The sequence below is a fragment of the Panthera leo genome, chromosome A3 (assembly GCF_018350215.1).
Source record: "Panthera leo isolate Ple1 chromosome A3, P.leo_Ple1_pat1.1, whole genome shotgun sequence".
Classification (NCBI taxonomy): Eukaryota; Metazoa; Chordata; class Mammalia; order Carnivora; family Felidae; genus Panthera; species Panthera leo.
This window is the reverse complement of record NC_056681.1, coordinates 107,659,649-107,675,357: the sequence shown is the minus strand read 5'-3', so window position 1 is coordinate 107,675,357 and position 15,709 is coordinate 107,659,649. Positions and strand designations below refer to the sequence as shown.

Genomic DNA, 15,709 nt, shown 5'->3' with positions numbered 1-15,709 from the left:
TTGTGGCTGGTGCCTCCCATATACCGGACGATGTAGAACATTTCCATTACTGCGGCAAATCCGACCGGGCAGGGCTTTCTGGAGCCTGGTGTCAGATTTTCTGCGTCTGAGTCCCAGTTCTGCCAGCTTCCGTGCATTAGTTAGCGTTTCCTAACCTCAGTTTCCTCATCTGTAAAATGGATACAAACACAATATGTGCCTCACTGGTTTGCTGCGAAGATTATGAATGTAAATGAGACAATGTGTGCCAAGTGTTTAGTAAAAGAAGCTCGTACTCGTGAAGCACTAAATAAATGTTATTATTATCCTCGTGAAGCATCTCAGCATCCTGCTGAAGACTGTGATTGGGGAGCCTGGCTGGCTCAGTTGGTAGCACATGTGACTCTTGATCTCAGGGTTGTGAGTTCAAACACCATGTTGGGTGCAGAGATAACTTAAATTTAAAAAAAAAATTTTTTTTAATGTTTATTTATTTTTGAGACAGAGAGAGACAGAGCATGAACGGGGGAGAGGCAGAGAGAGAGGGAGACACAGAATCTGAAACGGGCTCCAGGCTCTGAGCTGTCAGCACAGAGCCCGACGCAGGGCTCAAACTCACGGACCGCGAGATCATGACCTGAGCCGAAGTCGGACGCTTAACCGACTGAGCCACCCAGGCGCCCCAGAGATTACTTAAAAATAAAGCCTTAAGAGAAAGAAAGATTGTGTGGAGAGGCAACTTGTTTCCTGGAATAATAAGGACTTGCTCGCTCTGGGCATGGGTTTCCAACAAGCCTACGTCTTCATTGGGTTGTGGGGGAAGGAAGTCAGGAACATGGAGATGGAGGCCGGGAGAGAGGGAGGTTGGGGGGTGGGGCGGGGAGGGAGGCCGGCAACATGGTGTGATTTGTGAGAAGCAACGGAGGGCAGCGAAGATCACCCCACTCGGCAAGGCTGTCAAGGGCTGGTCCAACAAGAGACATCCACCGGTCTGTGCGGCTGTTTCCAGACTCCTCACCTCCTCACGTCCATTGTACCAACTGCGTGCCTGCTTGTCCACAAGAGGGAGGCGAGGGAAAGGAGAGAAAGAAACCCTAAAAGTCCAGCTGGTTCTTTGCCGGCAGCTCTGGTCAAAGGTTTGCTGCGGAGGAAGAGGAAGTTCCCGATTAAAATAAGACTGCCTTTCACAAAAGCCAGCAGGTCTCAGCTGTGTTTTCCCCGAACCCCTCACCTCAGTAGAGAAGATTTTTCCCAAAGGCTGTGTCTTATCCAGAAAGTAATACTTCACTGCCTCTCCAGAGGGCTAGGACCGTTTTCACACCTGCCTCGAGGCTGGGCCAACGTCCCAGCAACCCTCGAGACGGCTTCATAGGCGCAGAAAGCAGAAGGTGTGAGTGGAGTGGGGAGAGTGGCGGTGATCCAGGTAATTTAGCCACATGGCCTGCCACTCCACAATATCGATGGCGCTCCCAGCTCATAAAGCATTGTGTGATGGGCTCATAAAGCTTTGTGTGAGGCGTTGGGAGAAGGTATTAAAAAATAATTCCCTCTGCCCTGAGAGAATTTTCATCTCATTCAGGAGCTGGTGAGCCAAAGGACAAAGGGGCAAAGGGGACTTAGGGTGGCCAAAGAGAAAGAACATGGCGGTAGGATCTACAGATGTATTTTACTCCCCGGTCTGCCATTAATCAGCAGCATGACTCTGGCCAGTTACCGCGGTTCTCTGCGCCTCCTTGCCCTCATCCTGAAGAAACTTAAGCTGCCGGACTGCGTGATGGTAAAGTTCTCCGTGTCTAGAACTCTGAGCTTCGAATTCAGACGGGGTGGGGGAGGGGGAGGATATGAACGCCCAGGCCAGAAAGGAAGAGCCTCCCACTGGGGTTGTCAGATTTATCACATAAAGGTATAGGATGCCCAGCTTCCCCTAGCACATCTTTCTAGTCCGTGTCCCCACGCAATATTTGGGATGTTCTTATACTACGAGCTGATTCGTTGTTTACCTGCAATCCGAATTTAACTGGGAATTCTGTGTTTTGGCAAACTGCCTTCCACCAAACAGGTCTGACCCTCTCACCATGAAGGGGCTTGTTTCTGCCTTTCTCCATCCTCTTGCTGGGACCTCTCTGGCCACTGACTGACGAGGACTAAGTGACATAGGCAAGATCTTTGGCTTCCACTCAGGCTTTCACTGGACTCCAGAGCTGAGGGCTCTCTTTCCCTCCTCTCTTGCACAAGGGAAGGAGCAGGAAACTCTTTCCTGCTACGCATCGCAGACCTCATCCCTTCCGAAGGCTGAGAGAGCGAACTTACAGTCAGTTCTGAGGGTGTATTCATCACAGGCATGCCAAGGGCTCAGGCCCCAAGGTATAGATTTGGGAAGGAAGCAGTGGCCCCATTTGTCCTAAAGTTTAACCTGTTGTCCTCCCATCTAGCTTTTACCAGTGAACTCTGCCTTTGGGCTATTATTGGGTGCATGGTGGCCTAAGCTGACACTTTCCTTCTAACTGGGCCAGTGTGTGTCTGTATTTTCCTCTTTGGCCTAAGGGAAGGGCTTTGGGTCCCAAGCCTCTTACATCGTTGTTGTCTGTAAGATTCAGACTTCTTGGCCCCCTTAGACTCAGCCTCATTGATGATAAAAAAGAAAAAGCGAAGTGGATGGCATGTGACATCACTAGGCGGGGGTAGGAGGAAGGGATCAGATATAGGTCATCCTGGTACATGTCTTATTTATTTATGGAAATGATCCGAGAGCTTCATGTTGTGAATAATGGCTTGCGGCATGAAAGAAGGTGGGGAGGGTTACTCAGCCCTGATGTTTCTAGTTCCAGACATTTACCTGAGACAGTTATCAGAAGGTACTCTTTAACGTTTATTTATTTTTGAGAGACAGAGACAGCACGAGTGGGGGAGGGACAGAGAGAGAGGGAGGCACAGAATCTGAAGGAGGCTCCAGGCTCTGAGCTGTCAGCATAGAGCCCAACACGGGGCTCGAACCTACAAACTGTGATATCATGACCTGAGCCAAAGTTGGATGCTTAACCAAATGAGCCACCCAGGCGCCCCTATCAGAAGGTACTTCTTGAGATCCTTTCCCAGTGGAGGTTGTTCTTCGATCATTGGCGTTTTTATAACTCAGGCTCTCACATCCTGCCTGGATCTTTGCCGCACAGCATTGTGACTGCAGGCCTCCTATACTTGGTTTTCCTAAACACAGATCTGATTATGTCACTACGCGGCCTGAGTCTTACTCTTTTCTCCAGAAGCGAATCCAAACTCCTTAGCATGGTACACAAAGCCTTCCCGGACTGACATGACACTCTTCGGATTTCAGCTTTTCTCCAGCTGTCCCCTCCCTGCTCCCAGGCACCCAGATACACTGCTGGTGGTCTCCTGAACATTCTCCCCCACATCTCCAAACCTTTGCACATTGTTGGCCTGTCTACTTCGAAAACCCTGCCTCTTCTCTCTTTGGAAAACATTGTCTCTTGAGAATGAACTCAAGTGTCAGCTCTCCAAAGCCTTCTTGAATCTCCCTCTCCCTGGCCGAATATCTGTTCCCTTCCTCTGTGTTCTCAGACCCTGCCATATTGCCTTGTAACCATTGGGCTGCCAGGTGGGAGACGCTCGTCAGGTATAGGACAAACATCTTGTACCATTCATCTTTGTATCCCTTCTTCAATGTCACATGCCTCTCCTATTTCCTCTATTACAGTGCCTGTCGCCGAGGGGGGGACATTCAATAAATAATTGTTGCATGCATAAGGACAAAAGAATATGGCCCACCGAGCTGATGTTTAAGTTGTTTTCATTGTGTGATGTGTGTGAAGAGTCAGACCAAATAAATCTTCAGGGTGGAAATGACTGCATTGAAATGTTAGTATAGGAACATACCGCAGCCCATAAAAACCCAATAGATACTGTAATTTAAATGAGGGATATTAAATCTTTATCTCAAGGCACAAATCAGAATGGAGCCACAGCATGAAACACTTGTAATAGACTAACACCAGCATTAGGGTCAGCATTCAGTAATCCTTCTTTCTTTGGGGTAGAGAATGCCTATTTTGGTTATCAAATCACATCTCATCGACATGTGTATTGTGACTATGACTTATCAAAGGGATTTTTTTTTCCTTTGTCCCGTGAGATCCAATAGACGCGCAAAACATCTCTACTGGCAACTTTGTGAGAGGCTCTAAGACTGATCACAGGGTCAGGGGCATTTATTTGGTACTTTGCCTATACGAAATCTGGTGCGACACCTCTTCTAACACCTGACTTCCTTCAATACACATGGAGCATAAATTTAGCTCTCAAAGTCTGAAGATCTTCAGGGGCAACCCCACAAAGCTAGATGCACTCTGGAGAAAGAGCACTGGACTTGGAGTCCAGGTTCTTGTCTCAGCCCTGTTACTAACCAGATGTGTGGTCTTGGGGAGGTGACGCAACCTCGGAGGCCCTCGGCTTCTCAGTCTTCATGACAAGGGGGCTCTTACTCGTGATCTGTGAAGATATTTCTGTGTTCTGTCATTTTGATCTTATGTGCTCCTCTGCAGGGACAGATTGACCATGAACTTAATGGAGCTTCAGCTTCAGGGCTCTTTGCTTGCGGAGCTCCTTCCAAAGCCCTGGGAGGGGCCCCATCAGAGTCCTTGACATGGCTATATATTTTTATAAAGTTTCAAAAGTAAGATATTTTGACAGAAATTGGTTAAGACAGCTGCCTCTTACTACTCCCCACCTTCATTACAATTCCCCAGGTGTTGGCCAGGCATTTCTGGCATCCAGATAAAGGGAAGCTGAGTCGGGCATATGTTGATTTTGAGTTTAATGATATGTCTTTATGCAGGCTATAGTTACTTCTGGAGATAGTTACACTGTAGCTTGCTGTTCTGTCGGTGTGGCCTCCAGGAACATTTCTACCACCTACTGTGCTGGTTTAGTCACCACTGTGGCATGAAGAGGCAAAGCCATACCTGGTGTCATAAAATGAACTTGATCCTACGACCCTTAGCACTGGAAGCCTGTGGGGAGTGGGGGTGAAATGAGGCTTGAAATATGCAGAGGCAGAAGCTGGTCTGTTGAAAATTCTTTCAATCATCACACGTGTAAAAGTAAATAGAGGAGTCCGTTCTCAATGATGCCTTAAAAAAAAAAAAAAAGGAAATATTCTTTCATCAAGAATATACTCAGTAGTACAGTATATGCCATTATAAACATACTGTTTTCTCTTTTCTTTTAAATTACAAGTGCTGAAAATAGAATTTACCAGAAAGCCTGTGTTTGTAGGAACAAAAACCATAATACTAGTACTGCAAATAGTAAGTCTGTGATGTTGCAGGTTTTACGCATCTCAAAATAAGTCTTAGCATAACTGACTCATCTTGTCTAGATGAATTCTGCGGGTTTCAGAAATAGCATGTAATATTGATACAGTGCATCAAAAAAGCCCCAAAGAACCAGAGGGCCTGGTGACAGAACTCCTATATTCATCAGCAGGGCAACTGATGTAGTTAGAAGAGTAATTTGGTTATCCTATTACGTGGCTCAATATATTGTAGACACAATCTAAAAATGTATTTGATGCACTCCGGCGGATGCCTTAGTTTCACATTCATTTTGTATCAGTTTTTGGAATGGTTGGTTATGCTAAAATCCAAACACGAAAGGAGGGATGTATCCTCCCGGAAAAGGAAGAAGACCAGCAGAAACTTCAAAATATGGAAAACTCTCTTATTTGGTCACAACAGGAGCTAAAAATTTTGGTGGTCGAAAGCATAAAGACACTCAGGAGCATGATGGCAAAGAAAATATACACAAAATGATAACAGAAGAAGGAAATTTATGTGAATTGGCACATTCTAGGGCAAGACATAGAAAAGCAGAAGAAAAGAGCACCTGGGTGGCTCAGTCGGTTAAGCGTCCAACCTCAGCTCAGGTCATGATCTCACAGTCTGTGAGTTCGAGCCCCGCGTTGGGCTCTGTGCTGACAGCTCGGAGCCTGGAGCCTGCTTCCGATTCTGTGTCTCCCTCTTTCTCTGCCCCTCCCCTCTCTCACTCTGTCTCTCTCTCTCTCTGTCTCAAAAATAAACAAACATTTAAAAAATTAAAAAAAAAAAGAAATAAGCAGAAGGATGGAAGTAATGGCTCACACAAAGACGTGGGCTACAGAAAGGTTAATAGAGTGTCATTGCTACAAAGGGTATTTAAAATTAGTGACTGCACAAGAAACATGAAATACCATGACTCTTTTAGCTCACAGCTGAAAGACACTGGAGACAGCTTATCCCAGATTTGACAAAACTCTAAAGATTTGACATGACATTGTATGTAACAAGTTGGAAGTTGAAAAAAAAAAACTTTTTCTAAATTATCAATATTAAGAAAAACATTTCTCGGAGACCGGATTACCTTTTCCGTCTCTCTATAGATAGAAAAATTATAGAACAAATTGTTAATCATATAATAAGATGGCTAAAAATTTAGAAAAATATTATAGATGGGTGTTATCAGTTCAATAGTATACATGTTTTGTCATTTTTCCCCCTGGATTCTGTGATGTTGGTGATATTTTCAGCTTATAGTATTTTATTGTGACTTAGTCCTTCATTGTAAATGAATATTCAGTTTGGACTCAATTTTCATTTGTAATTTTGCATTCACTTTTGGTAAAAAAGGTTTCCCAAATTATATGAGCTTTAGGTCCCACAAAACCTGGATGTGTTGCTGTTCATCTGACAGCATCCTTTATAGAGCAGCGCTTCTTAAACTTTAATGTGCATGCGGATTCCGCGGGGAGCTTGTTAAAATGCAGCTTCTGAAATTCTGCATTTCTAACAAGCTCCCAGGTGTGATCTAGGGAGCACACTTTGGGAATCAAAGATCTAGAACAATGTTCATAGCTGGCTGTGCAGATCACTTGCGATGCTCTTAGAAAACATAGATACCCGGGCCCCACCCCTCTAGATTCTCCCTCAGAAGGTCTGGATTAGGGCATTACAGTTGTATTAAACACCACCACCACCACCACTTTACAAGTACAGAAAGATGCCCTTTTATATGCCATTGGTGGGAACTTAAATTGATGCAACCATTTTGGAGGTTGATTAGGCAACGTTTAAAAAAAAATTTTTTTAACGTTTATTTTCGAGAGAGAGAGAGAGAGAGAATGAGCAGGGGAGACAGAGACAGAATCTGAAACAGGCCCCGGGCTCTGAGCTGTCAGCACAGAGTCTGACGCGGGGCTTGAACCCACGAACCGTGAGATCGTGACCTGAGCCAAAGTCAGATGGCTAACCAACTGAGACACCCAGGCGCCCCTGATTAGGCAATATCTTCCTGGAAGAGACCAAAACGAGGTCAGCCGGCAAGGCAGTCTGGGAAAGAGTCCCACACCAGGGTCATAAAGCAGAGGATGGGAGGATGGGCTTTGGCTGAGAGCACTAGATATACGACTGGCACACAATACATTTTCTGTGATGTAGTAGTTCCAATTCTAGGAATTTATCCTAGTGATATTTATATGTATCAAGATACATGTGCAAGATTGTTCAATTCCATATTATCTGTAATAGGGAAAAATCGGCAGCAACCTACATGCCCATCAATAAGTTATACAAATTATGGAACGCCTGTACAATGGAGTAACAATAGTTAACATTCACTAAACAATTACTCTGTGCCAGACATTGTTCTAGAATATTTATAAGTATTAACTAAATTACTCTTCACAACTATCATGTTTCCATTTTGCAGATGATGTGATTTATATGCATTGACATGGAAAGCTGTCCAGGGATATAATAGGCACAAAACATGTAGCAGAATATTAAGTGTGATATATTATGCATTGCCAGTATAATACACTAGCAACGAAAAGAAATACATTCCATTGGGATGCACACTCCCTGGGAGATAACTACTGATCCAGAACAGAAACGAAAGGACATTCACTTACATCAAACAAGCTGTTTTCATGCGATGTAGTTAACTGGTAACACGTTCAGAGAGAGACAAAATAAAAATGATCAGGTCGATTTGGTGTTTTAGAGTATGCTATCAGTCAGTGGTCAAATAGGTAGGCATTCTGAGTGATGGCGACGCAAGGGATGATGGGAAGAACTGACCCACAGGTGTTCCTGTATCTCGTTTCTTTTAGCACACACGCTAGGGAGACCTGCGCCGACGCAACTTGCCCAGGCTTTTCAGCTCATCCAAATCTTTGCATCATGCTGTTTCACCATCGTGACACCATTCCTCTTCTTTTAGTCCACAGCAAGTTTTTTTAAAAAATGTTTATTTTTGAGAGCGAGAGAGAGAGAGAGAGAGCATGAGAGAGGGAGGGACGGGGGGTGGGGTGGGGGGGACAGAGGATCCGAAGTGGGCTCTGCATTGACAGCTGTGAGTCCGATGCAAGGCTCGAACTCAGAAACCACGAGATCATTCATAACCTGAGCCTATGCCAGATGCTTAACCAACTGAGTCACCCAGGCGCCCCACACAGCAAGTTTTTAAAAAAATACTTTTTCATGGGCACCTGGGTGGCTCAGTCCGTTAAACTCTCTGCCCCTCCCCTACTTGCGCTGTCTCTCTCTCTCTCTATCTCCCTCTCTGTCTCTCAAAATAAATAAATAAACATTAAAAAATTAAAAAATATGTATTTTCAGCATTTTACTGTGGGAATTTTAAAATATACAGAAAAGATAACATAAATTTATAGGGAGCATTGAGCCAGATTGCATAGTTAACATTTTACTACCTTTGCTTTATCGTGTGTCTGTTTGTCTTTCTATGCATCCAGTGATCCACCTCATCTGGGGGACGCATTTCAAAGTAAGTCACTGACATCAGTCAACTTATGTTCCCCTAAATACTTCAGTATGCATATCAATAGCTATAGTTAAATATTTGTTTATAGTGCTTTTTCTTTCCTTTTGAGGTAAAATTGGTACACAAAAATGCACAAATCTTAAGTGTACCGTTGGATACGTTTTAGTGAATACCAACATTTGCTTAATTCAAACCTCTATCCAGAGAACACTTTATCATACCTGAGAGTTCCCTCATGCCTCTTGCCTGGGGCACTTCTCCACCTCTGTATCAATCCCCCCTACCCAACGACTGCTCTGATTTTTTTTTTTTCCACCGTTGATACCTGTTCTAGGACTTCATATAAATGGAATGATACACTATGTCTGTTGTGTCATGCTTCTTTCACTCAGCATAGTGTTTTTGAGATTCATCTATGCTACTCCTTGTGTTAATAGTTTGTTCCTTCTTACTATTCAGTAGTATTACATTGTATAAGTACAGGACAGTCTATTTTCCTACTAATTGACACCTGGGATCTTTCTGATTTATTGCTATTATGATGAAAGCTTCTCTAAACATTCTTGTACAAGTATTTGTGTGGACATACTTTCATTTCTCTTGGGAAAATACCTAGGAATGTAATTACTTGGTCAGAGGAGATCTATCTATATCTATATCTATATCTATATCTATATCTATATCTATCTGGGAAGTAATTCTACAGAAATAATGCTTGTTCTTCCTGGTTCACCAGGAGGCACATGTTGTCACCTCTTCCCACCACTCACCTTGATTACTTGGTCATATTGTCTGTTGAGTCTCTTCCCCCTAAATTCAACATTTTGGCTTTTATAATTGATTAGTGTCTTATGGGAACATATTCCGAGATTAATCGATCTTCTATTCCTTATTAAACTTCTAACTACTGGCCTTAGCATCCATTGACTGAATCGACCACATTTATGAAGGTTGCCAGATGGTGAAATGTCTAGTTCCATCATTTCTTCCATGTTTATTCGTTGGCATTCTACTAGAACGCTTTCCTTTTCCCTCATTCATTCATTGTGTATATGAATATGCACACATGGATTCCAATTTTATTCAGTGGGTTGTAATCCATTATTACTATTCTTGTTTGAGCATTTATTTGCCCCAGATTTGACCCTATCACGCTGGCTCCTGTATCCTTTTGACATCTCCCCATCGTTCATGAGCATTTCCTTATTTTCTGGCATAAATGATGTTTCAGGTTCAACTTGTACTTTTTCTGTTGCAGCCCTGGAATCCACCATTTTCCCAAGGACATCTAGTTTCTTCTTCTTTTAAAATTTTGGAGAGAGAGAGAGGGTGGGGAGGGGCAGAGGGAGAGAGGAGAGAGAGAATCTCAAATAGACATCATGCTCACTCTGGAGTTCAAAGAGGGACTCGATCCCATGACTCTGGGATCATGACCTGAGCCCAAATCAAGAGTTGGACACTCAACCGACTGAGCTACCCAGTCTGTCCTCTAGTTTCTTTTAATAAAGGACATTTAGGGGCACCTGACTGGCTCAGTTGGTGGAGTATGCAACTCTGATCTCAGGGGTGTGAGTTCAAGCCTCACATTGGGTGCAGAGCTGACTTAAAAATAAAATAAAGGGGCGCCTGGGTGGCTCAGTCAGTTAAGCATCTGACTTCAGCTCAGGTCATGGTCTCTCGATTCACGAGACAGCACAGAGCCTGCTTTGGATCCTCTGTCTTCCTCTCTCTCTGCCCCTCCCCCTGCTCTCTCTAGACAAAAATAAATAAACCTGAAAAAATCCCCCACAAAAATATCAATAAGTAAACAAATTACTAAAACTGGCTTAAAAAATAAAAGACATTTAGGAACCGACATGTAGGCACTCAGTGTGTTAATTGGTAGTGGGGTACATTGCTTTTAGGCTCACTCACTCAGTGGACAGAGATGGGAAATGTATACTGTACATTATATGTGTATATGGGTATACACGTGTGTACACATTTTCATCTGTGACTATTTCTGTATTTATCTGTCTGTCTGTGTATATTTACACACACACACACACACACACACACACACACACACACAGACACCCACTAATAAAAACATAAGTTCATACTGATACCTCAGCTCCAGTCCAACACCTCAGGGTTCTTTCTAAACTTCCTGTTTCAGTTTATAAATATCTTCTCTGGCAATGAGAATTTTGGCTCGTATAATCCTCAGTGTATTTACCTATTTGCTCAATCTCCCAACCACACCAGCTGTCTTTCTCCTGCTCAGCTCCACATCCCACACCCTTCCTGCCTGGCGCCTCACCCCTCCCTGCCCTGGATCCTTGGGCTTGGGGCTCCCTGTCCACGCCTCTGTGTGGCTTCCCAAATGCTGTCACTGCCCTGTGACTTCAGTCGTTATGCTGACTTCTCCATGCTGGGGGTGGAAGGGAAAGGAGCCTGGTGAACGTTTTGGAGGCAAAAGAAAAAAAAAAAAAAAAAAAGAAAACGAACAAAATCCACCTTCTGTGCCGTGTGCTGTGGTTCTATTTCCCAGCGCCTGGTCCTGAATTTTCACAAAGGGAAGCACTTGTGATAGAAGGGAGAGATTGAGTGTAGTAAGTTACTGTCTTATTTAAGGTCCCAAAGGAGAGATTTTATACCAGGCTATCAGAATTACCCCCCGTGCCTGCTGTGGAATCAGGTCCAAGTGGTCACACAGTGTTGCCCAGCAGGGGCTGAGGCCGTGCCGTGATGAGTGAACGTGCTTGTGGCCTAGGAAGGGGTTAATCAGCCACAGGGAATAGCAGCAGAAGCCTCTGCAGAAGAGCTGGCTGTCCTTGGGTGGGCACAGCAGAGGAGGATCCCAGCCGTCCGCACGTGTCCTTGGCGTGTGCGAGGTCTCAGCTGTGACAAGCTTTCAGGCAGCGATGTCGGGCTTTCCCCCGCTGACTTGAGCTTCATGGGCGCCTTCTCGTCAGAGCCCTTGCCTATCACCTTAGGGGAGAAACACTGCAATAGTTAGTTTCACAATTTCCGAGTCAGAGAAATAAGCTGGCTTTGGAAAACACTCTGCTAGCCCTTTCGGGAAATCGTGGGAGGGAAGTGCACCTTGAGTGCACTAGGCACCGTGCAGACGCTGGTTCTTTCATTTCTAGCTTGGCGTTTACTTGTTTCCCCACTGCATTCCTTGCACTCGCCAGAAAGCATAGAGTTTTAGCTTAGTACAGATCGGGGGGCACAGAGCTGGGCACTCTCAGGGTCTGCCTTTATTTCTCTCCACTCCACACTCTCTCCACTTACCCGGAAGCCCACTTAATTTTCTCTGCAGTATGCTTCATTTGCAGGCTTGAGGCAGCTCATGACCTAAGACAGGGAAGGCAAATGTCTTTCAATACAAATGGCAGCTCTGATTAATTGTTAGTATAGGCTGTATGGTAAAGGAATTTGATGCCTCTTTAGGGGTCAGTGGGAAAGAGTGCTATGATTGATTAGTGATGTCTGCCATGAACATGGAAGGGAGGAACGGGATTAATGAATGCCATTTTTGCCAGCCCTATCTTAGGATTTAACCTTACGTAGCAGAAGATACGTAAGATACTCTTGCCTAACGGAGTTAGTAATTAATTTCAAAACTGTCTGACTGGTACTATGTCATGTCTATTGGCCTTATTTATTTATTCATATTTTATATTTTAACACATGTGTTCCTTGATTAATGACAAGAAAAGAAAGGGAGAGGGGCGCCTGGGTGGCTGAGTCGGTTAAGCGTCCAACTCTTGGTTTTGGCTCAGGTCATGATCTCACAGTCGTGGGATAGAGCCCTACATCAGGCTCTGTGCTGATAGCGTGGAGACTGCTTAGGACTCTCTCTCTCCCTCTCTCTGCCCCTCTCCCCTCTCAAAATAAATAAACAAACTTTGGGGAAAAAAAGAAATGAAAGGGAGAGAAATGAGTATTTATTGAGCATCTATTAATTGTCAGTTACTTCTTTTGGGAGCTTTATGAAATATATCTCACTATATATTCAAAGGAATTCTATAAAATTGGAATATTACTCCCCTTCTTAAAATACTAAATAAATTAAGCCTCAGAGAAGTAAAATATTTGCCCAAACCATAATAGAAAATTTTGAATCCAAAGATGATACTTATTCTGATATACTTGGGCAGGGGTTCCAATCTTGGGAACTTATTAGAGTCTCCTGGGGAGATTTTTTAAATATTTGAAAATTTCGATGACTATGTCTCATCCTGAATTGGTTACATCAGAATCTCTGGGGCAGGGGAGGCTCAGGCATAGGAATGGTTTAAAAAATTCCCCCGGTGATTCAATTCTGCAGCCAGGGGGGAGGACTGCGGTGCAAAGGGAGTAGGAAGCAGGACAATTAGAAATCAGGATGCCCGCTCTGAGCCCAGCTTTTCCTTTTGTCTTTTTTCCCCCGTACTCTATCTAATTTAACTCTCATACAGTTCCTTAAAGGAAGCATCATCAGCTCCATTTTACCCATGAGAAAACTGAGGCTTGGAAAGTGTAAGGCAATTGCCAAAAATCTCCTGGGAGAAGTGGAATTTAAATGCAAATCTGTTTGCCTCCCAAGCACTTGCTGTTGCATTAGATTCCGAATCCAGGCTCCACCCTTAACCTTAGTGTTGAGCAAATCTGGATGCCACCTAGCTTCCAAATTCGACTCCATGCTATCATCCCCTTCCCTGACTTGGTTCTTTAGTTCCGGCTGGAAGAACCATTCATAGTCTCAGCACTACTGGTTTCATGGTAGAGAAACACAAGAGGCCCGCCCTCTAGTTACCACCTCCTATCCTATGGCCTTTGAGAAGCTCAGGGTGAGGCTGTGAGTCAGGGGTCCTTCACAGCGACCCTGCCTCTGAAATACTTCCGTGTCTAGGCCAGCCTGATAAGTTTGCAGTCCCCTCTTTCGTCCCCACGCAGTTCAAAGAGGCACAGAGGAGCTGTAGCCTGATCTCCTACACCTACGAGTCTCCGGCACCCGTGTTTCTGTTTTGGCTGTTGTGATGTCACACTGACCTCAGCGTCCTTGGTCGGAATCCTGCGTCTCCATGAGATAATTGAGTACACCGTCAGAACCTTAGAATGCAGCGGACCTCCCACTTGATCCGTTTCCAACACCCGCCTAAGGCAAACGTGGCCTCTGTGGCTCCGTTGTCAGGAACAAATGCAGATGCTGTTTAAATGCTTCCCAGGAGTGGAACAGCTCCGTCCCCTGCATTCACTGGCACGTTGTTAGGCAGCCGGGCAGCTCGGAAATGGTTTTGAAATTAAGCTTATATATTGCTCTGTATAATTTTCAAGTCCTTCAGCTGATGGATTTTCCTCATTCTTATGAAAGGCTGATTTCTATTAAGCTGATCCATCAACCAAGTTGTTTATGCGAATTAGGACAGACTGAGCACCGTTAGTTCCTGGCAAACATATCAGTAGGGTCTCCAGAGGAGCCTCCTCCCAATATCCGTACTCATGCTGCTTTCCTTTAGGGGGGCAGTCGTGCTCACCCTCTCCAGTCTAACTTTTCTTCCTCTGTCAGAATCCCTGCTGTCAGGAGGAGTCTGGAAACTCAGCCACCATCAGGTGTAAGTGACTGAGAAGGCCTGTGGCTGCCCCCTCCTAAGAGCTTTTACCGTTTACTGAGGGTGAAGCCTTGAAAGGTTTGTTGTAAAGGAACAGATTCAAAATGAACTGTAGTCATCAGGCAGCTCGAGGGAGGGTGGGGGGAAGGGAACACAGCTTCCCAGAGTTTCTGATACCACCTCCTGTAGGGACACCCGACTCACCAAGGTACGTCTCCCCCTTGGGGCTGCTGCCTGGCCTGATGCTGCTCTCTGCTCTGTGAACACCGCTGGTCTCACGGGAGGTTGGAACGGAGCAAAGGGACCTGTGTTATTTGAGATCTAAGTGCAACAGGAAGTGACCGGTTTGCTAAACTTGAAGCCCTGTAGGATTTGAATAGCCACCCTGGGTTTGACCGAGGATCTGTTTTGATTCTCTTCTCAAAGATGGCACCTCCAACAGTGCCATTTCCATTCAACCATTCCTGCTACAAACACAGGAGCCGGCAATCATTTAGAGGGAAGTTTTCCTTGGAACAAACCGCTGTGTCCCTGGATGCAGGGCAGAGACATTCCTTAGAAGGCTTTCTGTTCGAAACAGACAAGGTCCCAGCCCGCCTTCCTATCAGAGAGATGAAAACATCACAGCCTGCAGCGGTTGAGGGCGCCGTGGAAACTAGACTCCTTAGCCCGGAGGTGCGGAGATGGGCGTGTGTGTTTTATTTATTATTCACTGAGAAACCTGTCCAAATACTGCATTTTAGGAACTGGTAGGAAACACCGATGGAAATATGAGTACCCAAGGCATAAAAGAGCCTTTGAAACCAGGACAGACTTTCATTAGAGCCTACCTGGAGTCTGTGGGCAAGGCAGTTTGTATGCGCTACACTCTCATCCTCACAAATCAATTTTTAAACTCGGTTTAGACTCCGGGAAGCAGTGAAATTGGGGATTTCAAATGAGCCTTTCAGTCCAGATGTGTCCATAATAGGAACCACTGGGCAGTGGGGCATAATTAACCATCTCTCCTTCCCTGAGAACGCAGAATGGCATTAATTTTGCCAACTGGGCTTGACGTGAATTGGCTAGAATGTCTGAGTAGATTTCCAGCTGCTGCTCATGTCGCTCTGGCTTCCAGCGCTATCCGCATTCCAAATAAAACGAGGCCTGAAATAGATGTGCGATACACGTTCAAAGCTATTTTTAATCAATGATCACTTAGTTCGTTGTGAAATATTATCAGCAGGTCACAATCCAGTTCGGATTTTGCCGTGTCCTACAGAACGGATCTAAACACACAGTGACTTCAGTTTCCCCTGCGGTCCCTCTGCTTCATCAGC

The 15,709-nt window shown here is 44.8% G+C and overlaps 1 long non-coding RNA gene across 1 annotated transcript; it reads right to left on the bottom strand.

Annotated features, from left to right (window-relative positions):
- Positions 1-11,322: 11,322 nt before the first annotated feature.
- Positions 11,323-13,784, bottom strand: LOC122215110. Its single transcript, XR_006200243.1, has 3 exons — positions 13,598-13,784; positions 12,088-12,150; positions 11,323-11,781 (listed from the first exon to the last, which is right to left on the bottom strand). It is a non-coding gene; the product is annotated as an uncharacterized LOC122215110 (long non-coding RNA).
- Between the last annotated feature and the right edge of the window lie 1,925 nt (positions 13,785-15,709).